This window comes from Ambystoma mexicanum, unplaced genomic scaffold, assembly GCF_040938575.1.
Source record: "Ambystoma mexicanum isolate Mex_15411 unplaced genomic scaffold, UKY_AmexF1_1 Mex_scaf1, whole genome shotgun sequence".
Lineage (NCBI taxonomy): Eukaryota > Metazoa > Chordata > Amphibia > Caudata > Ambystomatidae > Ambystoma > Ambystoma mexicanum.
In genome coordinates this window covers 4,627,646-4,651,226 of record NW_027182324.1, presented here as the reverse complement: position 1 = coordinate 4,651,226, position 23,581 = coordinate 4,627,646, and the positions used below count along the sequence as shown (strand labels likewise).

The window sequence follows — 23,581 nt, the reverse complement described above, 5'->3', positions numbered from 1 at the left end:
AAATGGCAGTGATCCATGTGCCTGGATAGCTCAGTCGGTAGAGCATCAGACTTTTGATCTGAGGGTCCAGGGTTCAAGTCCCTGTTCAGGCGTACCTTTGCTTCTTTTACAAAAAATTAAGCAGGAAATATGAATTGCTCATTCTAATATGTGCTGTTTCTGATGGCATCGCAACCTTGGGCAATATGACTCTAAGGTAGTGGAGTCCAGAGTTCTTGGATGCTTTGCCAACATTTCAAGCCTGACTGTGCTTCTAAATAGCATGAAATAGCAATCTTTGTACAAAGTTTTAATATTGGGGAGACAGATTGGTCCAAAAAAAAGCAGACAGGCGCTGCTGAGATTCGAACTCAGGATCTCCTGTTTACTAGACAGGCGCTTTAACCAACTAAGCCACAGCACCTTTTTTGCATCTGGTCTCCTTTCCTTCCTCATGTAATCATTCAGAAGTGAAATCCACTTTTTTAAGGCTGGGCTTCTGTTGCAATATAACTTTTCAAAATGTTTTCCAATTGACTGAAACTCCATTGCACAAAACGAGCATGTCATTAATCGTCGATTTAGAGTGGACTGCATTGCCCAGTGTGTGCATTGAGGAGCACATGTTCGTCTTTACTGGGGAGCAAGTTTGCACTCATGAATGTGGCAAAACATTCAAATCCGTAAGTGGGTGAACATTAAAGTCCTAGATGCTGCAAATCTCTATATCTGGATACGGAATGACTGAAAAAAGTTATGTCTCCAGTGTCAAAATGTGTGTAATGCACTAGTAATTCATTTCCTTTATTGAACAGTGAGGTAGCCATGTATGGAGGTGCTGTAGAGTGAAAATCAAGTTTCAAATGGGCAGTGATCCCTGTGCCTGGATAGCTCAGTCGGTAGAGCATCAGACTTTTAATCTGAGGGTCCAGGGTTCAAGTCCCTGTTCAGGCGTACCTTTGCTTCTTTTACAAAAAATTAAGCAGGAAATATGAATTGCTCATTCTAATATGTGCTATTTCTGATGGCATCGCAACCTTGGGCAATATGACTCTAAGGTAATGGAGTCCAGAGTTCTTGGATGCTTTGCCAACATTTCAAGCCTGACTGTGCTTCTAAATAGCATGAAATAGCAATCTTTGTACAAAGTTTTAATATTGGGGAGACAGATTGGTCGAAAAAAAAGCAGACAGGCGCTGCTGAGATTCGAACTCAGGATCTCCTGTTTACTAGACAGGCACTTTAACCAACTAAGCCACAGCACCTTTTTTGCATCTGGTCTCCTTTCCTTCCTCATGTAATCATTTAGAAGTGAAATCCACTTTTTTAAGGCTGGGCTTCTGTTGCAATATAACTTTTCAAAATGTTTTCCAATTGACTGAAACTCCATTGCACAAAACGAGCATGTCATTAATCGTCGATTTAGAGTGGACTGCATTGCCCAGTGTGTGCATTGAGGAGCACATGTTCGTCTTTACTGGGGAGCAAGTTTGCACTCATGAATGTGGCAAAACATTCAAATCCGTAAGTGGGTGAACATTAAAGTCCTAGATGCTGCAAATCTCTATATCTGGATACGGAATGACTGAAAAAAGTTATGTCTCCAGTGTCAAAATGTGTGTAATGCACTAGTAATTCATTTCCTTTATTGACCAGTGAGGTAGCCATGTATGGAGGTGCTGTAGAGTGAAAATCAAGTTTCAAATGGGCAGTGATCCTTGTGCCTGGATAGCTCAGTCAGTAGAGCATCAGACTTTTAATCTGAGGGTCCAGGGTTCAAGTCCCTGTTCAGGCGTACCTTTGCTTCTTTTACAAAAAATTAAGCAGGAAATATGAATTGCTCATTCTAATATGTGCTATTTCTGATGGCATCGCAACCTTGGGCAATATGACTCTAAGGTAGTGGAGTCCAGAGTTCTTGGATGCTTTGCCAACATTTCAAGCCTGACTGTGCTTCTAAATAGCATGAAATAGCAATCTTTGTACAAAGTTTTAATATTGGGGAGACAGATTGGTCGAAAAAAAAGCAGACAGGCGCTGCTGAGATTCGAACTCAGGATCTCCTGTTTACTAGACAGGCGCTTTAACCAACTAAGCCACAGCACCTTTTTTGCATCTGGTCTCCTTTCCTTCCTCATGTAATCATTTAGAAGTGAAATCCACTTTTTTAAGGCTGGGCTTCTGTTGCAATATAACTTTTCAAAATGTTTTCCAATTGACTGAAACTCCATTGCACAAAACGAGCATGTCATTAATCGTCGATTTAGAGTGGACTGCATTGCCCAGTGTGTGCATTGAGGAGCACATGTTCGTCTTTACTGGGGAGCAAGTTTGCACTCATGAATGTGGCAAAACATTCAAATCCGTAAGTGGGTGAACATTAAAGTCCTAGATGCTGCAAATCTCTATATCTGGATACGGAATGACTGAAAAAAGTTATGTCTCCAGTGTCAAAATGTGTGTAATGCACTAGTAATTCATTTCCTTTATTGACCAGTGAGGTAGCCATGTATGGAGGTGATGTAGAGTGAAAATCAAGTTTCAAATGGCAGTGATCCATCTGCCTGGATAGCTCAGTCGGTAGAGCATCAGACTTTTAATCTGAGGGTCCAGGATTCAAGTCCCTGTTCAGGCGTACCTTTGCTTCTTTTACAAAAAATTAAGCAGGAAATATGAATTGCTCATTCTAATATGTGCTATTTCTGATGGCATCGCAACCTTGGGCAATATGACTCTAAGGTAGTGGAGTCCAGAGTTCTTGGATGCTTTGCCAACATATCAAGCCTGACTGTGCTTCTAAATAGCATGAAATAGCAATCTTTGTACAAAGTTTTAATATTGGGGAGACAGATTGGTCCAAAAAAAGCAGACAGGCGCTGCTGAGATTCGAACTCAGGATCTCCTGTTTACTAGACAGGCGCTTTAACCAACTAAGCCACAGCACCTTTTTTGCATCTGGTCTCCTTTCCTTCCTCATGTAATCATTTAGAAGTGAAATCCACTTTTTTAAGGCTGGGCTTCTGTTGCAATATAACTTTTCAAAATGTTTTCCAATTGACTGAAACTCCATTGCACAAAACGAGCATGTCATTAATCGTCGATTTAGAGTGGACTGCATTGCCCAGTGTGTGCATTGAGGAGCACATGTTCGTCTTTACTGGGGAGCAAGTTTGCACTCATGAATGTGGCAAAACATTCAAATCCGTAAGTGGGTGAACATTAAAGTCCTAGATGCTGCAAATCTCTATATCTGGATACGGAATGACTGAAAAAAGTTATGTCTCCAGTGTCAAAATGTGTGTAATGCACTAGTAATTCATTTCCTTTATTGACCAGTGAGGTAGCCATGTATGGAGGTGCTGTAGAGTGAAAATCAAGTTTCAAATGGGCAGTGATCCCTGTGCCTGGATAGCTCAGTCGGTAGAGCATCAGACTTTTAATCTGAGGGTCCAGGGTGCAAGTCCCTGTTCAGGCGTATCTTTGCTTCTTTTACAAAAAATTTAGCAGGAAATATGAATTGCTCATTCTAATATGTGCTATTTCTGATGGCATCGCAACCTTGGGCAATATGACTCTAAGGTAGTGGAGTCCAGAATTCTTGGATGCTTTGCCAACATTTCAAGCCTGACTGTGCTTCTAAATAGCATGAAATAACAATCTTTGTACAAAGTTTTAATATTGGGGAGACAGATTGGTCGAAAAAAAAGCAGACAGGCGCTGCTGAGATTCGAACTCAGGATCTCCTGTTTACTAGACAGGCGCTTTAACCAACTAAGCCACAGCACCTCTTTTGCATCTGATCTCCTTTCCTTCCTCATGTAATCATTTAGAAGTGAAATCCACTTTTTTTAAGGCTGGGCTTCTGTTGCAATATAACTTTACAAAATGTTTTCCAATTGACTGAAACTCCATTGCACAAAACGAGCATGTCATTAATCGTTGATTTAGAGTGGACTGCATTGCCCAGTGTGTGTATTGAGGAGCACATGTTTGACTTTACTGGGGAGCAATTTTGCACTCATGAATGTGGCAAAACATTCAAATCCGTAAGTGGGTGAACATTAAAGTCCTAGATGCTGCAAATCTCTATATCTGGATACGGAATGACTGAAAAAAGTTATGTCTCCAGTGTCAAAATGTGTGTAATGCACTAGTAATTCATTTCCTTTATTGACCAGTGAGGTAGCCATGTATGGAGGCGCTGTAGAGTGAAAATCAAGTTTCAAATGGCAGTGATCCATGTGCCTGGATAGCTCAGTCGGTAGAGCATCAGACTTTTAATCTGAGGGTCCAGGGTTCAAGTCCCTGTTCAGGCGTACCTTTGCTTCTTTTACAAAAAATTAAGCAGGAAATATGAATTGCTCATTCTAATATGTGCTATTTCTGATGGCATCGCAACCTTGGGCAATATGACTCTAAGGTAGTGGAGTCCAGAGTTCTTGGATGCTTTGCCAACATTTCAAGCCTGACTGTGCTTCTAAATAGCATGAAATAGCAATCTTTGTACAAAGTTTTAATATTGGGGAGACAGATTGGTCGAAAAAAAAGCAGACAGGCGCTGCTGAGATTCGAACTCAGGATCTCCTGTTTACTAGACAGGCGCTTTAACCAACTAAGCCGCAGCACCTTTTTTGCATCTGGTCTCCTTTCCTTCCTCATGTAATCATTTAGAAGTGAAATCCACGTTTTTAAGGCTGGGCTTCTGTTGCAATATAACTTTTCAAAATGTTTTCCAGTTGACTGAAACTCCATTGCACAAAACGAGCATGTCATTAATCGTCGATTTAGAGTGGACTGCATTGCCCAGTGTGTGCATTGAGGAGCACATGTTCGTCTTTACTGGGGAGCAAGTTTGCACTCATGAATGTGGCAAAACATTCAAATCCGTAAGTGGGTGAACATTAAAGTCCTAGATGCTGCAAATCTCTATATCTGGATACGGAATGACTGAAAAAAGTTATGTCTCCAGTGTCAAAATGTGTGTAATGCACTAGTAATTCATTTCCTTTATTGACCAGTGAGGTAGCCATGTATGGAGGTGCTGTAGAGTGAAAATCAAGTTTCAAATGGCAGTGATCCATCTGCCTGGATAGCTCAGTCGGTAGAGCATCAGACTTTTAATCTGAGGGTCCAGGGTTCAAGTCCCTGTTCAGGCGTATCTTTGCTTCTTTTACAAAAAATTTAGCAGGAAATATGAATTGCTCATTCTAATATGTGCTATTTCTGATGGCATCGCAACCTTGGGCAATATGACTCTAAGGTAGTGGAGTCCAGAATTCTTGGATGCTTTGCCAACATTTCAAGCCTGACTGTGCTTCTAAATAGCATGAAATAGCAATCTTTGTACAAAGTTTTAATATTGGGGAGACAGATTGGTCGAAAAAAAAGCAGACAGGCGCTGCTGAGATTCGAACTCAGGATCTCCTGTTTACTAGACAGGCGCTTTAACCAACTAAGCCACAGCACCACTTTTGCATCTGATCTCCTGTCCTTCCTCATGTAATCATTTAGAAGTGAAATCCACTTTTTTTAAGGCTGGGCTTCTGTTGCAATATAACTTTACAAAATGTTTTCCAATTGACTGAAACTCCATTGCACAAAACGAGCATGTCATTAATCGTTGATTTAGAGTGGACTGCATTGCCCAGTGTGTGTATTGAGGAGCACATGTTCGCCTTTACTGGGGAGAAATTTTGCACTCATGAATGTGGCAAAACATTCAAATCCGTAAGTGGGTGAACATTAAAGTCCTAGATGCTGCAAATCTCTATATCTGGATACGGAATGACTGAAAAAAGTTATGTCTCCAGTGTCAAAATGTGTGTAATGCACTAGTAATTCATTTCCTTTATTGACCAGTGAGGTAGCCATGTATGGAGGTGCTGTAGAGTGAAAATCAAGTTTCAAATGGGCAGTGATCCTTGTGCCTGGATAGCTCAGTCGGTAGAGCATCAGACTTTTAATCTGAGGGTCCAGGGTTCAAGTCCCTGTTCAGGCGTACCTTTGCTTCTTTTACAAAAAATTAAGCAGGAAATATGAATTGCTCATTCTAATATGTGCTATTTCTGATGGCATCGCAACCTTGGGCAATATGACTCTAAGGTAGTGGAGTCCAGAGTTTTTGGATGCTTTGCCAACATTTCAAGCCTGACTGTGCTTCTAAATAGCATGAAATAGCAATCTTTGTACAAAGTTTTAATATTGGGGAGACAGATTGGTCGAAAAAAAAGCAGACAGGCGCTGCTGAGATTCGAACTCAGGATCTCCTGTTTACTAGACAGGCACTTTAACCAACTAAGCCACAGCACCTTTTTTGCATCTGGTCTCCTTTCCTTCCTCATGTAATCATTTAGAAGTGAAATCCACTTTTTTAAGGCTGGGCTTCTGTTGCAATATAACTTTTCAAAATGTTTTCCACTTGACTGAAACTCCATTGCACAAAACGAGCATGTCATTAATCGTCGATTTAGAGTGGACTGCATTGCCCAGTGTGTGCATTGAGGAGCACATGTTCGTCTTTACTGGGGAGCAAGTTTGCACTCATGAATGTGGCAAAACATTCAAATCCGTAAGTGGGTGAACATTAAAGTCCTAGATGCTGCAAATCTCTATATCTGGATACGGAATGACTGAAAAAAGTTATGTCTCCAGTGTCAAAATGTGTGTAATGCACTAGTAATTCATTTCCTTTATTGACCAGTGAGGTAGCCATGTATGGAGGTGCTGTAGAGTGAAAATCAAGTTTCAAATGGGCAGTGATCCTTGTGCCTGGATAGCTCAGTCAGTAGAGCATCAGACTTTTAATCTGAGGGTCCAGGGTTCAAGTCCCTGTTCAGGCGTACCTTTGCTTCTTTTACAAAAAATTAAGCAGGAAATATGAATTGCTCATTCTAATATGTGCTATTTCTGATGGCATCGCAACCTTGGGCAATATGACTCTAAGGTAGTGGAGTCCAGAGTTCTTGGATGCTTTGCCAACATTTCAAGCCTGACTGTGCTTCTAAATAGCATGAAATAGCAATCTTTGTACAAAGTTTTAATATTGGGGAGACAGATTGGTCGAAAAAAAAGCAGACAGGCGCTGCTGAGATTCGAACTCAGGATCTCCTGTTTACTAGACAGGCGCTTTAACCAACTAAGCCACAGCACCTTTTTTGCATCTGGTCTCCTTTCCTTCCTCATGTAATCATTTAGAAGTGAAATCCACTTTTTTAAGGCTGGGCTTCTGTTGCAATATAACTTTTCAAAATGTTTTCCAATTGACTGAAACTCCATTGCACAAAACGAGCATGTCATTAATCGTCGATTTAGAGTGGACTGCATTGCCCAGTGTGTGCATTGAGGAGCACATGTTCGTCTTTACTGGGGAGCAAGTTTGCACTCATGAATGTGGCAAAACATTCAAATCCGTAAGTGGGTGAACATTAAAGTCCTAGATGCTGCAAATCTCTATATCTGGATACGGAATGACTGAAAAAAGTTATGTCTCCAGTGTCAAAATGTGTGTAATGCACTAGTAATTCATTTCCTTTATTGACCAGTGAGGTAGCCATGTATGGAGGTGCTGTAGAGTGAAAATCAAGTTTCAAATGGGCAGTGATCCCTGTGCCTGGATAGCTCAGTCGGTAGAGCATCAGACTTTTAATCTGAGGGTCCAGGGTTCAAGTCCCTGTTCAGGCGTATCTTTGCTTCTTTTACAAAAAATTTAGCAGGAAATATGAATTGCTCATTCTAATATGTGCTATTTCTGATGGCATCGCAACCTTGGGCAATATGACTCTAAGGTAGTGGAGTCCAGAATTCTTGGATGCTTTGCCAACATTTCAAGCCTGACTGTGCTTCTAAATAGCATGAAATAACAATCTTTGTACAAAGTTTTAATATTGGGGAGACAGATTGGTCGAAAAAAAAGCAGACAGGCGCTGCTGAGATTCGAACTCAGGATCTCCTGTTTACTAGACAGGCGCTTTAACCAACTAAGCCACAGCACCTCTTTTGCATCTGATCTCCTTTCCTTCCTCATGTAATCATTTAGAAGTGAAATCCACTTTTTTTAAGGCTGGGCTTCTGTTGCAATATAACTTTACAAAATGTTTTCCAATTGACTGAAACTCCATTGCACAAAACGAGCATGTCATTAATCGTTGATTTAGAGTGGACTGCATTGCCCAGTGTGTGTATTGAGGAGCACATGTTTGCCTTTACTGGGGAGCAATTTTGCACTCATGAATGTGGCAAAACATTCAAATCCGTAAGTGGGTGAACATTAAAGTCCTAGATGCTGCAAATCTCTATATCTGGATACGGAATGACTGAAAAAAGTTATGTCTCCAGTGTCAAAATGTGTGTAATGCACTAGTAATTCATTTCCTTTATTGACCAGTGAGGTAGCCATGTATGGAGGTGCTGTAGAGTGAAAATCAAGTTTCAAATGGCAGTGATCCATCTGCCTGGATAGCTCAGTCGGTAGAGCATCAGACTTTTAATCTGAGGGTCCAGGGTTCAAGTCCCTGTTCAGGCGTATCTTTGCTTCTTTTACAAAAAATTTAGCAGGAAATATGAATTGCTCATTCTAATATGTGCTATTTCTGATGGCATCGCAACCTTGGGCAATATGACTCTAAGGTAGTGGAGTCCAGAATTCTTGGATGCTTTGCCAACATTTCAAGCCTGACTGTGCTTCTAAATAGCATGAAATAGCAATCTTTGTACAAAGTTTTAATATTGGGGAGACAGATTGGTCGAAAAAAAAGCAGACAGGCGCTGCTGAGATTCGAACTCAGGATCTCCTGTTTACTAGACAGGCGCTTTAACCAACTAAGCCACAGCACCACTTTTGCATCTGATCTCCTGTCCTTCCTCATGTAATCATTTAGAAGTGAAATCCACTTTTTTTAAGGCTGGGCTTCTGTTGCAATATAACTTTACAAAATGTTTTCCAATTGACTGAAACTCCATTGCACAAAACGAGCATGTCATTAATCGTCGATTTAGAGTGGACTGCATTGCCCAGTGTGTGCATTGAGGAGCACATGTTCGTCTTTACTGGGGAGCAAGTTTGCACTCATGAATGTGGCAAAACATTCAAATCCGTAAGTGGGTGAACATTAAAGTCCTAGATGCTGCAAATCTCTATATCTGGATACGGAATGACTGAAAAAAGTTATGTCTCCAGTGTCAAAATGTGTGTAATGCACTAGTAATTCATTTCCTTTATTGACCAGTGAGGTAGCCATGTATGGAGGTGCTGTAGAGTGAAAATCAAGTTTCAAATGGGCAGTGATCCTTGTGCCTGGATAGCTCAGTCAGTAGAGCATCAGACTTTTAATCTGAGGGTCCAGGGTTCAAGTCCCTGTTCAGGCGTACCTTTGCTTCTTTTACAAAAAATTAAGCAGGAAATATGAATTGCTCATTCTAATATGTGCTATTTCTGATGGCATCGCAACCTTGGGCAATATGACTCTAAGGTAGTGGAGTCCAGAGTTCTTGGATGCTTTGCCAACATTTCAAGCCTGACTGTGCTTCTAAATAGCATGAAATAGCAATCTTTGTACAAAGTTTTAATATTGGGGAGACAGATTGGTCGAAAAAAAAGCAGACAGGCGCTGCTGAGATTCGAACTCAGGATCTCCTGTTTACTAGACAGGCGCTTTAACCAACTAAGCCACAGCACCTTTTTTGCATCTGGTCTCCTTTCCTTCCTCATGTAATCATTTAGAAGTGAAATCCACTTTTTTAAGGCTGGGCTTCTGTTGCAATATAACTTTTCAAAATGTTTTCCAATTGACTGAAACTCCATTGCACAAAACGAGCATGTCATTAATCGTCGATTTAGAGTGGACTGCATTGCCCAGTGTGTGCATTGAGGAGCACATGTTCGTCTTTACTGGGGAGCAAGTTTGCACTCATGAATGTGGCAAAACATTCAAATCCGTAAGTGGGTGAACATTAAAGTCCTAGATGCTGCAAATCTCTATATCTGGATACGGAATGACTGAAAAAAGTTATGTCTCCAGTGTCAAAATGTGTGTAATGCACTAGTAATTCATTTCCTTTATTGACCAGTGAGGTAGCCATGTATGGAGGCGCTGTAGAGTGAAAATCAAGTTTCAAATGGCAGTGATCCATGTGCCTGGATAGCTCAGTCGGTAGAGCATCAGACTTTTAATCTGAGGGTCCAGGGTTCAAGTCCCTGTTCAGGCGTACCTTTGCTTCTTTTACAAAAAATTAAGCAGGAAATATGAATTGCTCATTCTAATATGTGCTATTTCTGATGGCATCGCAACCTTGGGCAATATGACTCTAAGGTAGTGGAGTCCAGAGTTCTTGGATGCTTTGCCAACATTTCAAGCCTGACTGTGCTTCTAAATAGCATGAAATAGCAATCTTTGTACAAAGTTTTAATATTGGGGAGACAGATTGGTCGAAAAAAAAGCAGACAGGCGCTGCTGAGATTCGAACTCAGGATCTCGTGTTTACTAGACAGGCGCTTTAACCAACTAAGCCGCAGCACCTTTTTTGCATCTGGTCTCCTTTCCTTCCTCATGTAATCATTTAGAAGTGAAATCCACTTTTTTAAGGCTGTGCTTCTGTTGCAATATAACTTTTCAAAATGTTTTCCAGTTGACTGAAACTCCATTGCACAAAACGAGCATGTCATTAATCGTCGATTTAGAGTGGACTGCATTGCCCAGTGTGTGCATTGAGGAGCACATGTTCGTCTTTACTGGGGAGCAAGTTTGCACTCATGAATGTGGCAAAACATTCAAATCCGTAAGTGGGTGAACATTAAAGTCCTAGATGCTGCAAATCTCTATATCTGGATACGGAATGACTGAAAAAAGTTATGTCTCCAGTGTCAAAATGTGTGTAATGCACTAGTAATTCATTTCCTTTATTGACCAGTGAGGTAGCCATGTATGGAGGTGCTGTAGAGTGAAAATCAAGTTTCAAATGGCAGTGATCCATCTACCTGGATAGCTCAGTCGGTAGAGCATCAGACTTTTAATCTGAGGGTCCAGGGTTCAAGTCCCTGTTCAGGCGTACCTTTGCTTCTTTTACAAAAAATTAAGCAGGAAATATGAATTGCTCATTCTAATATGTGCTATTTCTGATGGCATCGCAACCTTGGGCAATATGACTCTAAGGTAGTGGAGTCCAGAATTCTTGGATGCTTTGCCAACATTTCAAGCCTGACTGTGCTTCTAAATAGCATGAAATAGCAATCTTTGTACAAAGTTTTAATATTGGGGAGACAGATTGGTCGAAAAAAAGCAGACAGGCGCTGCTGAGATTCAAACTCAGGATCTCCTGTTTACTAGACAGGCGCTTTAACCAACTAAGCCACAGCACCTTTTTTGCATCTGGTCTCCTTTCCTTCCTCATGTAATCATTTAGAAGTGAAATCCACTTTTTTAAGGCTGGGCTTCTGTTGCAATATAACTTTTCAAAATGTTTTCCAATTGACTGAAACTCCATTGCACAAAACAAGCATGTCATTAATCGTCGATTTAGAGTGGACTGCATTGCCCAGTGTGTGCATTGAGGAGCACATGTTCGTCTTTACTGGGGAGCAAGTTTGCACTCATTAATGTGGCAAAACATTCAAATCCGTAAGTGGGTGAACATTAAAGTCCTAGATGCTGCAAATCTCTATATCTGGATACGGAATGACTGAAAAAAGTTATGTCTCCAGTGTCAAAATGTGTGTAATGCACTAGTAATTCATTTCCTTTATTGACCAGTGAGGTAGCCATGTATGGAGGCGCTGTAGAGTGAAAATCAAGTTTCAAATGGCAGTGATCCATGTGCCTGGATAGCTCAGTCGGTAGAGCATCAGACTTTTAATCTGAGGGTCCAGGGTTCAAGTCCCTGTTCAGGCGTACCTTTGCTTCTTTTACAAAAAATTAAGCAGGAAATATGAATTGCTCATTCTAATATGTGCTATTTCTGATGGCATCGCAACCTTGGGCAATATGACTCTAAGGTAGTGGAGTCCAGAGTTCTTGGATGCTTTGCCAACATTTCAAGCCTGACTGTGCTTCTAAATAGCATGAAATAGCAATCTTTGTACAAAGTTTTAATATTGGGGAGACAGATTGGTCGAAAAAAAAGCAGACAGGCGCTGCTGAGATTCGAACTCAGGATCTCCTGTTTACTAGACAGGCGCTTTAACCAACTAAGCCGCAGCTCCTTTTTTGCATCTGGTCTCCTTTCCTTCCTCATGTAATCATTTAGAAGTGAAATCCACTTTTTTAAGGCTGGGCTTCTGTTGCAATGTAACTTTTCAAAATGTTTTCCAGTTGACTGAAACTCCATTGCACAAAACGAGCATGTCATTAATCGTCGATTTAGAGTGGACTGCATTGCCCAGTGTGTGCATTGAGGAGCACATGTTCGTCTTTACTGGGGAGCAAGTTTGCACTCATGAATGTGGCAAAACATTCAAATCCGTAAGTGGGTGAACATTAAAGTCCTAGATGCTGCAAATCTCTATATCTGGATACGGAATGACTGAAAAAAGTTATGTCTCCAGTGTCAAAATGTGTGTAATGCACTAGTAATTCATTTCCTTTATTGACCAGTGAGGTAGCCATGTATGGAGGTGCTGTAGAGTGAAAATCAAGTTTCAAATGGCAGTGATCCATCTGCCTGGATAGCTCAGTCGGTAGAGCATCAGACTTTTAATCTGAGGGTCCAGGGTTCAAGTCCCTGTTCAGGCGTATCTTTGCTTCTTTTACAAAAAATTTAGCAGGAAATATGAATTGCTCATTCTAATATGTGCTATTTCTGATGGCATCGCAACCTTGGGCAATATGACTCTAAGGTAGTGGAGTCCAGAATTCTTGGATGCTTTGCCAACATTTCAAGCCTGACTGTGCTTCTAAATAGCATGAAATAGCAATCTTTGTACAAAGTTTTAATATTGGGGAGACAGATTGGTCGAAAAAAAAGCAGACAGGCGCTGCTGAGATTCAAACTCAGGATCTCCTGTTTACTAGACAGGCGCTTTAACCAACTAAGCCACAGCACCACTTTTGCATCTGATCTCCTGTCCTTCCTCATGTAATCATTTAGAAGTGAAATCCACTTTTTTTAAGGCTGGGCTTCTGTTGCAATATAACTTTACAAAATGTTTTCCAATTGACTGAAACTCCATTGCACAAAACGAGCATGTCATTAATCGTTGATTTAGAGTGGACTGCATTGCCCAGTGTGTGTATTGAGGAGCACATGTTCGCCTTTACTGGGGAGAAATTTTGCACTCATGAATGTGGCAAAACATTCAAATCCGTAAGTGGGTGAACATTAAAGTCCTAGATGCTGCAAATCTCTATATCTGGATACGGAATGACTGAAAAAAGTTATGTCTCCAGTGTCAAAATGTGTGTAATGCACTAGTAATTCATTTCCTTTATTGACCAGTGAGGTAGCCATGTATGGAGGTGCTGTAGAGTGAAAATCAAGTTTCAAATGGGCAGTGATCCTTGTGCCTGGATAGCTCAGTCGGTAGAGCATCAGACTTTTAATCTGAGGGTCCAGGGTTCAAGTCCCTGTTCAGGCGTACCTTTGCTTCTTTTACAAAAAATTAAGCAGGAAATATGAATTGCTCATTCTAATATGTGCTATTTCTGATGGCATCGCAACCTTGGGCAATATGACTCTAAGGTAGTGGAGTCCAGAGTTTTTGGATGCTTTGCCAACATTTCAAGCCTGACTGTGCTTCTAAATAGCATGAAATAGCAATCTTTGTACAAAGTTTTAATATTGGGGAGACAGATTGGTCGAAAAAAAAGCAGACAGGCGCTGCTGAGATTCGAACTCAGGATCTCCTGTTTACTAGACAGGCACTTTAACCAACTAAGGCACAGCACCTTTTTTGCATCTGGTCTCCTTTCCTTCCTCATGTAATCATTTAGAAGTGAAATCCACTTTTTTAAGGCTGGGCTTCTGTTGCAATATAACTTTTCAAAATGTTTTCCAATTGACTGAAACTCCATTGCACAAAACGAGCATGTCATTAATCGTCGATTTAGAGTGGACTGCATTGCCCAGTGTGTGCATTGAGGAGCACATGTTCGTCTTTACTGGGGAGCAAGTTTGCACTCATGAATGTGGCAAAACATTCAAATCCGTAAGTGGGTGAACATTAAAGTCCTAGATGCTGCAAATCTCTATATCTGGATACGGAATGACTGAAACAAGTTATGTCTCCAGTGTCAAAATGTGTGTAATGCACTAGTAATTCATTTCCTTTATTGACCAGTGAGGTAGCCATGTATGGAGGTGCTGTAGAGTGAAAATCAAGTTTCAAATGGGCAGTGATCCCTGTGCCTGGATAGCTCGGTCGGTAGAGCATCAGACTTTTAATCTGAGGGTCCAGGGTTCAAGTCCCTGTTCAGGCGTACCTTTGCTTCTTTTACAAAAAATTAAGCAGGAAATATGAATTGCTCATTCTAATATGTGCTATTTCTGATGGCATCGCAACCTTGGGCAATATGACTCTAAGGTAGTGGAGTCCAGAGTTCTTGGATGCTTTGCCAACATTTCAAGCCTGACTGTGCTTCTAAATAGCATGAAATAGCAATCTTTGTACAAAGTTTTAATATTGGGGAGACAGATTGGTCGAAAAAAAAGCAGACAGGCGCTGCTGAGATTCGAACTCAGGATCTCCTGTTTACTAGACAGGCGCTTTAACCAACTAAGCCACAGCACCTTTTTTGCATCTGGTCTCCTTTCCTTCCTCATGTAATCATTTAGAAGTGAAATCCACTTTTTTAAGGCTGGGCTTCTGTTGCAATATAACTTTTCAAAATGTTTTCCAATTGACTGAAACTCCATTGCACAAAACGAGCATGTCATTAATCGTCGATTTAGAGTGGACTGCATTGCCCAGTGTGTGCATTGAGGAGCACATGTTCGTCTTTACTGGGGAGCAAGTTTGCACTCATGAATGTGGCAAAACATTCAAATCCGTAAGTGGGTGAACATTAAAGTCCTAGATGCTGCAAATCTCTATATCTGGATACGGAATGACTGAAAAAAGTTATGTCTCCAGTGTCAAAATGTGTGTAATGCACTAGTAATTCATTTCCTTTATTGAACAGTGAGGTAGCCATGTATGGAGGTGATGTAGAGTGAAAATCAAGTTTCAAATGGCAGTGATCCATCTGCCTGGATAGCTCAGTCGGTAGAGCATCAGACTTTTAATCTGAGGGTCCAGGATTCAAGTCCCTGTTCAGGCGTACCTTTGCTTCTTTTACAAAAAATTAAGCAGGAAATATGAATTGCTCATTCTAATATGTGCTATTTCTGATGGCATCGCAACCTTGGGCAATATGACTCTAAGGTAGTGGAGTCCAGAGTTCTTGGATGCTTTGCCAACATATCAAGCCTGACTGTGCTTCTAAATAGCATGAAATAGCAATCTTTGTACAAAGTTTTAATATTGGGGAGACAGATTGGTCGAAAAAAAGCAGACAGGCGCTGCTGAGATTCGAACTCAGGATTGTAGGGTATTTTGTGGAGATTTGGGGCCTGACGGTATTTTATTACCGCCGAAAAATAACTTAGCAATAATCACTCTTTGTATTCAGATTTGGCCATGTGCAACAATAATACAATGGACATACATTATTTCAGCACCCAGACCTGCATATTTGGTATACGTGGTTGGTGGTATTTTGGTGAGCATAATTCTCTTGTTTTATTTGTGGCCCCAATGTCCAGAATCCCTTATCTTCGCTTAGATTTTTCGTGTGATCACTAGAGAGACCTCAGACCTGCATTCTAGGGATACCACATTTTCCAGTGATAGTGTTGGTGCGCCACCATGGGCAAACTCACTGACTTATTTACGACAGAGAGCTATATGTGGTAGTCTTGTGGTAATTTCCACTACCTTATATACGGTAGGGAGCTATGTTCAGAGAGTCTCTCTTCCCGTTGGCTCATGTACCTCCAACAAGTTATACTACAGTCACTCACAATTATTCATACTGATTCTGACATGCACACATCTGTCTTAAAATGACCATTGCACTATTTAAAAATCTCCCCACATCAACAGCACTGTAATGATAAACAGTAAGTACACCATCCGTCTGTTTTCAAATATTTTTCTGTATTATAAAAGTTGTATTTAACACGATTTCATTCTTTACAGCAATAAAATGGCACAATCAAAGCATTTTCTATGACCCACTGCAAATAGAGTGGCGGAGAACAGAACTCAAATTGCAACATTAGCACTTGATTAAGACACGCACGGGACTTTCATTTTTTCTACACTGACTGCATATTTTCGTGCACACACACAGCTCCCCCAGTTATGTAATTACCTTATCTGTTCAGAGGCTTCTCTTTGTGAATGTGGCTCTCTTGGATTAACTCCAGCAAAAAGGAACGCTTGCCTTCTCAAGCCGGGGTCATTGCCTGGAATTCTCAGCTTTTTCAGATAGGACTGCCTCAGCCAGTGGAAAGGTTTTTCTTTCAGCTCTCCCCAATGTCGACTGCAGCAGGACACAGGAATCTGCATTCAGTCAGTACCCCACAGCCAGGTCTTCTCCCCAGTAGTGCAGAAAGATGTCTGCCTGTCTTTTTCCCTGATACTGCCCACTAAAACTTTCCTCTCAGCCCTCTTTATGACGTGTCCCAATGAAATCCATCATCTCTCATCCTCCTACTCTTCAACAATAGCTTCGCTTATACATTTGCAATTGTTGCAAATCTGACTTCCTCCTTCCTGCAGTTACTGTGCACAACAACACGGAGAATCAGGCAGAGAAGAGAAGAGAAAAATCTGCACACTCATTTAAATGGTTTTCAGAGTATGCCTAATTCTGCAGTAGAGAACACATTTTATTAGTGGGTTATATTAAAATAAGGTTTTATTAGTCAGGTTAATGGTTAATAGGTTAGCTGTTAATTTTCAAATGTGTCTCTAGCAATATAGGCATTTCAGGTGAAAAATAGTGTGCATTTTTAAATGAACACGTGTGCTTTTAACTGTAAAAATAGATTTGCATCTTATATGTTAAAATCGTTTTTTACTGAATAGTCTGTCTTTCCTTGTTAATCTGCTAACCCATATAGCAATGCACCGCACCCTTGTGGTGGTGGTGCTGCAAAAAAATGTGTGCTACTTGTGTAGTATTGCTGTACTGTGTACTGTAACACGCCAAATATCCTTACATATACCCTCCTTTTGTTTTTAGAACTTGGCTATAATCCAAGCCAATTCCTAAAAACAACCTGTTCTATTTTTTTTTACAATATAGCAATCCAACAAAATGAATATTCATGTGCATCAATGAAAATTTGCAATCAACATTTCATCTGAGTCCATCAGTTCATAAAATGTTCCACATTTGCCTTCTCAGTGGAAGTGGCATTACTTTAAGTTTAAATTTTCCAAGTCAATTAAAAAACAATGAAATAAAACAACTAACTAAAACAAATAAGTAATATAACAAGTTAAAATAAATAATTAAAATAATAAATACGTGGAACTTCATATGCCGGAACTTTTGCTTTGTCTCTTTTGGTATGTCCCGACCAGCGATGTTATTCGGTTCATTCGAGTACTCTTTCATCTTGGCAATCTTGAATCCACAGTAGTCATCTCTTTTGGCATTCCGGTTATTTTGTCTTCACCTCCACCTGGAGGCAGGCATCTTTTGGTCTTCATCCAGGGGACTCCAGGACTCCATCGTCTCCCGTGGCCTCTGATTCCGGAACCTCCGACCAAATAATGTTAATTGTCTAAATCAAAATAGAAAATAAACAGATTAAGTACATAGCACAATACTAACTTCATCCTTTTGCCAAAAATAAAACATGCTTGGTAAAAATACTTCGTTTTTTTTTCTTCTTTTTTCTGAAATTAAACACAAGTTAAAAGAAAACAAACACATATAAAACAGCCTTCAATATTTAATACACTTTCTCTCTGCACACCAACCACGAGCTTCCGTTATATGTGCATTTATTTATTTATTTATTTATTTATTTATTTATATTATATATTTTTACATATATTACAGTGTTTATGTGCCATCATAACAATCAACTTTTTTTTTAACTTCTTTGTCACTGCCTCCTGATTACACCCATTTATTTTCTCAAGGGACTCTATCCGTTTCCACATGCTCAAGCTGCCTGATCTCATGTCTGGGATGGCATGGTTTGATTTGATTTACATGGACAAACTGCTCTATTGCTGTTTCACCTTCATTTTTCAAAATTTTATACACTACAGGAGAGACTTTATCTATAATTCGAAATGGCCCCTGCCAGGCTGTCAGAAATTTAGAATTTTTCTGTTTACTTTTTCCAAAATGAAACTTGTACACCTGATCCCCTACATTGTATTCCTTTACTGATGTCTTTTTGTCATAATATGACTTAGCACTGTCAGCAGCTCTTTCCAGATTTCTCTGCACAAAAGCAAATGCATGTTGCAAATGCCTCCTCAGTTCATCAATATATTCATGAACTGTGGATGCACTCACTAGAGTTTGCTCATGTGTTCTGTATAGTAGGTGTTGTGGTAACACCATTTTCCTACCTGTTAAGACCTCATGGGGGCTAACACCTGTTGCTTTGGCAGGAGTCGACCTGATTGCCATCAAAACCAATGGTAAACGCAAATCCCAGCTGGAACCTGCTTCTGCCACAAATTTCTTTAAAATATCCACAACAGACCTATTGCTTCTTTCAACTGTACCTGAAGACGCCGCCCGATATGCGATATGTAGTTTCCTTTTCACACCTAGTATTTGCCATACCTTACTCATTAGAGTACTTGTGAAATGACTTCCTCTGTCTGACTCAATTCTTTGTGGCAACCCAAACCTTGAGAACACATGGTTCACCAGCAATGTGGCTGCTGTTTGCGCACTACAATCTGGTGCGGGAATGCACTCAATCCACTTTGACATCAAACATACCACACTCAAAATATAGCGGTGTCCCCTGCTCGACCTTTTTAAAGGACCTACATAGTCTATTTGCAAATCTGACCATGGGAGAGTTAGGCCTCTTTTCATCAATGGTGCTCTATGCATTGGTGAAGCAGGTTTAAATTGGGCGCATACTAGACATCCTCTAGTATATAATTCCACATCTTGGGACATATGAGGCCAGTAAGCATAATCTTTTAGTATTTCTAATGTTTTTTGTGAACTTCTATGGCCTGCAGTTATGGCATCGTGTGCATGGTGTAGCATTAGTCCTCTGAATGAAAGGGGTACTACCCACTGTATTTGCCCTGTTATGGACTCTCTAATCATGAGTCCATCCTGTAATCTAATTCGTGTTTTGTTCTTTAATAACACCCTCAACTCTTCTTTTCCCATACAATCATTTTCTGTTAAAGGATTTTGTTCAGGATCTATCAAATGATTATAATAGATTCCCAAAATTTGATCATTCTTTTGTGCCTCAATCAAATCTTGGTCTGGCGTGTCATGACTCCACTGCACCACCGGTTGATCTACCTCCTTTGGTGCTTTAGAACGTGTGACTGCATCAATTTGTATTTCACTCATTAAATAATCAATAGGTAGCAATTCTCCCATCACAGCCCCAATCTTAGCCAGATGGTCTGCCTTATCATTTCCCTCCTTATCCTCTCCTGGTGTTTTTAAATGCCCACGAATTTTTCTCCAGTATATTGTTAAATTATTTTCTGACACCAATTTGTCTATGGCTTGTATCATTTTTCCATGTTTAAGTGGCTTTTTGTTGTATGTAACCATGCCTCTTGCTTTCCAACCAGGCAAATACTCCACAAAGCTATTCCGTGCATAGTCAGAATCAGTCACCAGGACAATTTCACTGAACTTTTTATCAACTGCAGTAGCAATTGCTTTATAGATGGCTGCCAATTCCGCCACCTGACTGCTCTTATCTCCAATCCTCATCCCTATACTAGGAACGCCTTCACATTTCAACCAGACATTTCCTATTCCTGCCACTAATTGTTTATTACTGTCATTTTCAATGTGAAAAGCACAACCATCCACATATACAGTTGGCAAATCCTTGCATGTTTTTTCATCAAAAGCTTTGTGTGGTGATTGTTCAAATCCCTGTAAACTAGCTTCCACATCCATTTCATTTGTTATTTGTTCAGCTGCACAGTCATGTAAGTCAGCTAACCCTTGAGCAATTGGGCTCTTTTTATTTTGTCCATATCTTACTTCTACGGGAAAACCTTGTAATGCCAGCGTCCATGAAGTGATTCTGGATTGCGCTAGATTGCCTGATCTAATTCTTTTACTCTCTAAAAATTGCAAAGGTTGATGATTTGTTTCAATAATCACCTTTTCTCCCTGAACAATGGGGCGGAAATGTTGTAGCGCCCACACAGTGGTTAATAGGGCCTTTTCGCATTCATTAAATTTCATTTCAACTTGGGAAAATGCCTTACTTGCATATGCAATGGTTTTGTGATTCAAATCCTGTTTTTGTGATAACACTGCTGACATACAATGTTCAGAAAAGCCTATTTCTATAAAGAAATCCCTGTCCTTTATGGGGTATGCTAAACATGGTGCCTTTACAAGACATTCCTTCAATCTAGCCATTGCATCAGACTGCTCTCTTTCCCATCTCCAGGGAGTATTTAGTTTAAGCAGTTTAGTCAATGGTTGAGTGATTTCTGCATAATTCTCAATGAACTTTCTGTTATAGCCTGTCATCCCTAATAAACTTTTTACTCCTTTCACATTTTTAGGATCTTTTAATCTTTGTATGGCCTCTATTTTCTTCCTTTGTGGATTTAGCCCATGTTCAGTCACTTCATGCCCTAGAAAGTTCACTTTTTTCTTGCACCATTGTGCTTTTTGCAAAGATACTTTGGCGCCTGCTTTCTGCAATTGGCCAAGCACATGTCTTATTTCATCAAAATGGCTTTTAAGGTTTTCATTTTTTATCAAGACATCATCCACATAAACTATTGTTCCTCTTTCCGCTGCATCTGGCATGGCCTTTCTCAAAAATATGCCAAATTCACTCCCACTATTGATGTACCCGAACGGAGCTCTAAGCCAGGCATATTGAGTCCTGTCAAATGTAAAGGAAAATAGGTGTTGTATCTCCTCTGCCAATGGCACACACCAATATCCAGATGTGAGATCTAACGTGGTAAATACATTTGAACCATGTATCTGAGCTAGGCCCTGATCAATGAATGGTAGTGGCCATCTAGATACTGGTACTCTTTTATTTAACTCTCTTAAGTCTGCACACAGCCGCCATTGACCATTTGGCTTTAACACACCTAAAATAGGCGTATTGGATGTGCTATGAATGGGCCTAATTATTCCCCGTTATTCCAAATTTTTAATAATCTCTGCCAATGATTCTAAACATGCCAGCGGTAGTCTATACTGGCGTACAAACACTGGATTTCTGCTACAACCTTCTGGTAGTGTGGCCACATGTAAATCAGTTAAACCACAATCATAAGCATCTTTTGCAAATACATCCTTAAACTCCATAAATATTTCCCTCAGATTGCGTCGATCCTCATCGCTGTCACATGCATCCGCTAAGGAGATCTGCTCTTCTACCATTCTGGAAAATTCTGGAAACTCTTCTGGTAAAGGAATCTCAGCGCTTTCCTCTAACTGTGTGGCTGTGTCTTTTTGTAGAGCTGCCACTTTCAAATATTTTGGCAGATCAGCTTCCACTTCAATGGGCTGATTTCCTGTTTCATTTTCATTTAAATTAAATATTATGCAATCCTCTTGATGGCAGCACACTGTCTCATTTGAATCATAAGGATACACAGAATGAATTTTAAATATTCCTTTGGGCTGAGAGTCCAGGTGTTCTGGCAACTCGCCCTTGGCATCTACATATTTTTCAGGAATTTTCCCAATCACCATGTTATTTAAATCTGCCGTATAATGTGATTTTTGTATGGCCATTCCTAATGGGGAGTTTTCCTCTAAATGAATGTCCTGACAACCTTTATTATTTACCATGATTTTTACAGATCCTTCACCAATGTCTACCAATGGAATGTATTCATAATCCAGGCCTTGCTGTTTTATGGATTCATTCAGGCATACAAATGCATCAGAGCCTTTCATCTGCTGTCCATTTTTGCATTTCAGTGTTATTGCAAACTGTTTTGTAAATGCAGGAACAATAGTATTTTTCCTCATCTGTAATTCGACTGCATAAGGAACTAGTTGTGCACAATGATAAGCCCTTCTTTTGTCTTCAAATTCAGGCGCCGGCCCACCTAGGCGTGACCATATTTTTTGATTAAGGAAATCTAACACCATACACATTCTGTGCATGATGTCATTGCCCATGTAAAATTCATTTTGTGCTCCACTCACTATCCATACATTATGGTAAATTGTTTTCTGCCCAATGCTAATTTTAAGCATGCATCTGTCTGTAATTCGGTTTTCAAAGTCTGGACTGTCCAACCCAGAAACATATTGGTTTTTAATCCTAAATTTCGGGATTTCTTCCCTCTCCATAATTTTTTGCAACAATTTCTCATTAATGAAACTCCTTTCATGTTCAAGCGCTAAAGTGGCTTTTATTGTTTTAAGATAATCATTTATACCAACGTGAACCCATGGTTGCTCATCTTCCATGTGTATCTCTGCCAGAGTGGTAATGTGTTTTTCTGAATCTGTTTTAGGAACAATATTCTGTTTGCATGTATTCTCTTTTAAGTAAAAACGTAATGTGTGCTCATCTATAGCAGTCTGCCAATCTTTCCTTGGGTCCAAGTATATTTGTACAGGTAGTTTTTCATTGTCGCTCTGATCTTTGTCTTGACACATTAATATAACAGTGACACTAGGTATGCAGCTATTCTGGAGATATACCTCCACAGCATCATTTGTCTTGGCAACGGTGTGACATTCTTTTATATTGCTGTTTTGTGATTTTAGTTTCTTAGGCCTCAATGGTTTTTTGGTTAAGGACCACAGCACTCCATTCACCCCATCTATGAGAGGAGACAATCTTTTCAGGCAATCTGTCCCCATCAGAAATGGAATTTCACAAATAGATGTGATCAATACCTCTTGTTTCATTCTGTGCTTTCCTATTTTTATGTCAACCTCAGTTACACCTATGATGGGCACCTCCTCCCCATTAAAGTTATGCACTGGGCCTTGATTTGCCTTCACTGTGATCTGACTCTGTGGATGTCTCCCTTCATTGATACTCTTTACCAGCTCCTTGGACATAATTGTGGCCTGTGCGCCAGTGTCAATCATAGCGAAGGTGTGGCATTTTTCTTCTACAGTGATGGGTGCATAATATCTGTCCTCAACTTCCTCTAATACACATAAGAAATGTGAATTCTTACTGATTTCAGGGCTCACCTTTCTCAGGTCTTTTTCACTTTTGGCTAAGCACATTGGTAAATGAAAAGACATTTTTCCCTCCTTTTTACCCATTTCTGTGCGAGATATTTTATTCATTTCTCCAAGTTCAGAGGTTTTTTGGAGTGTGACCACCGTTCGCCCATCCATCTGGGTAACATCAGAGGCCACATTACAACCTTCCAACTGAACATGTGTAACAACATCATTCAGCAATTTGTCATTTTTTAATTCTG

General features: G+C 40.1%; 10 non-coding genes across 10 annotated transcripts; all 10 read right to left on the bottom strand.

Annotated features, from left to right (window-relative positions):
• Positions 1-329: 329 nt before the first annotated feature.
• TRNAT-AGU (transfer RNA threonine (anticodon AGU)) lies at positions 330-403 on the bottom strand. Its single transcript has one exon. It is a non-coding gene; the product is annotated as a tRNA-Thr (tRNA).
• A 1,608-nt stretch (positions 404-2,011) lies between these two features.
• TRNAT-AGU (transfer RNA threonine (anticodon AGU)) lies at positions 2,012-2,085 on the bottom strand. Its single transcript has one exon. It is a non-coding gene; the product is annotated as a tRNA-Thr (tRNA).
• A 765-nt stretch (positions 2,086-2,850) lies between these two features.
• On the bottom strand, positions 2,851-2,924 carry TRNAT-AGU (transfer RNA threonine (anticodon AGU)). The gene has a single exon. It is a non-coding gene; the product is annotated as a tRNA-Thr (tRNA).
• A 767-nt stretch (positions 2,925-3,691) lies between these two features.
• On the bottom strand, positions 3,692-3,765 carry TRNAT-AGU (transfer RNA threonine (anticodon AGU)). The gene has a single exon. It is a non-coding gene; the product is annotated as a tRNA-Thr (tRNA).
• A 1,607-nt stretch (positions 3,766-5,372) lies between these two features.
• TRNAT-AGU (transfer RNA threonine (anticodon AGU)) lies at positions 5,373-5,446 on the bottom strand. The gene has a single exon. It is a non-coding gene; the product is annotated as a tRNA-Thr (tRNA).
• Positions 5,447-7,055: 1,609 nt separating this feature from the next.
• Positions 7,056-7,129, bottom strand: TRNAT-AGU (transfer RNA threonine (anticodon AGU)). Its single transcript has one exon. It is a non-coding gene; the product is annotated as a tRNA-Thr (tRNA).
• Positions 7,130-7,896: 767 nt separating this feature from the next.
• TRNAT-AGU (transfer RNA threonine (anticodon AGU)) lies at positions 7,897-7,970 on the bottom strand. The gene has a single exon. It is a non-coding gene; the product is annotated as a tRNA-Thr (tRNA).
• Positions 7,971-8,737: 767 nt separating this feature from the next.
• Positions 8,738-8,811, bottom strand: TRNAT-AGU (transfer RNA threonine (anticodon AGU)). Its single transcript has one exon. It is a non-coding gene; the product is annotated as a tRNA-Thr (tRNA).
• A 768-nt stretch (positions 8,812-9,579) lies between these two features.
• Positions 9,580-9,653, bottom strand: TRNAT-AGU (transfer RNA threonine (anticodon AGU)). The gene has a single exon. It is a non-coding gene; the product is annotated as a tRNA-Thr (tRNA).
• Positions 9,654-14,621: 4,968 nt separating this feature from the next.
• On the bottom strand, positions 14,622-14,695 carry TRNAT-AGU (transfer RNA threonine (anticodon AGU)). The gene has a single exon. It is a non-coding gene; the product is annotated as a tRNA-Thr (tRNA).
• Between the last annotated feature and the right edge of the window lie 8,886 nt (positions 14,696-23,581).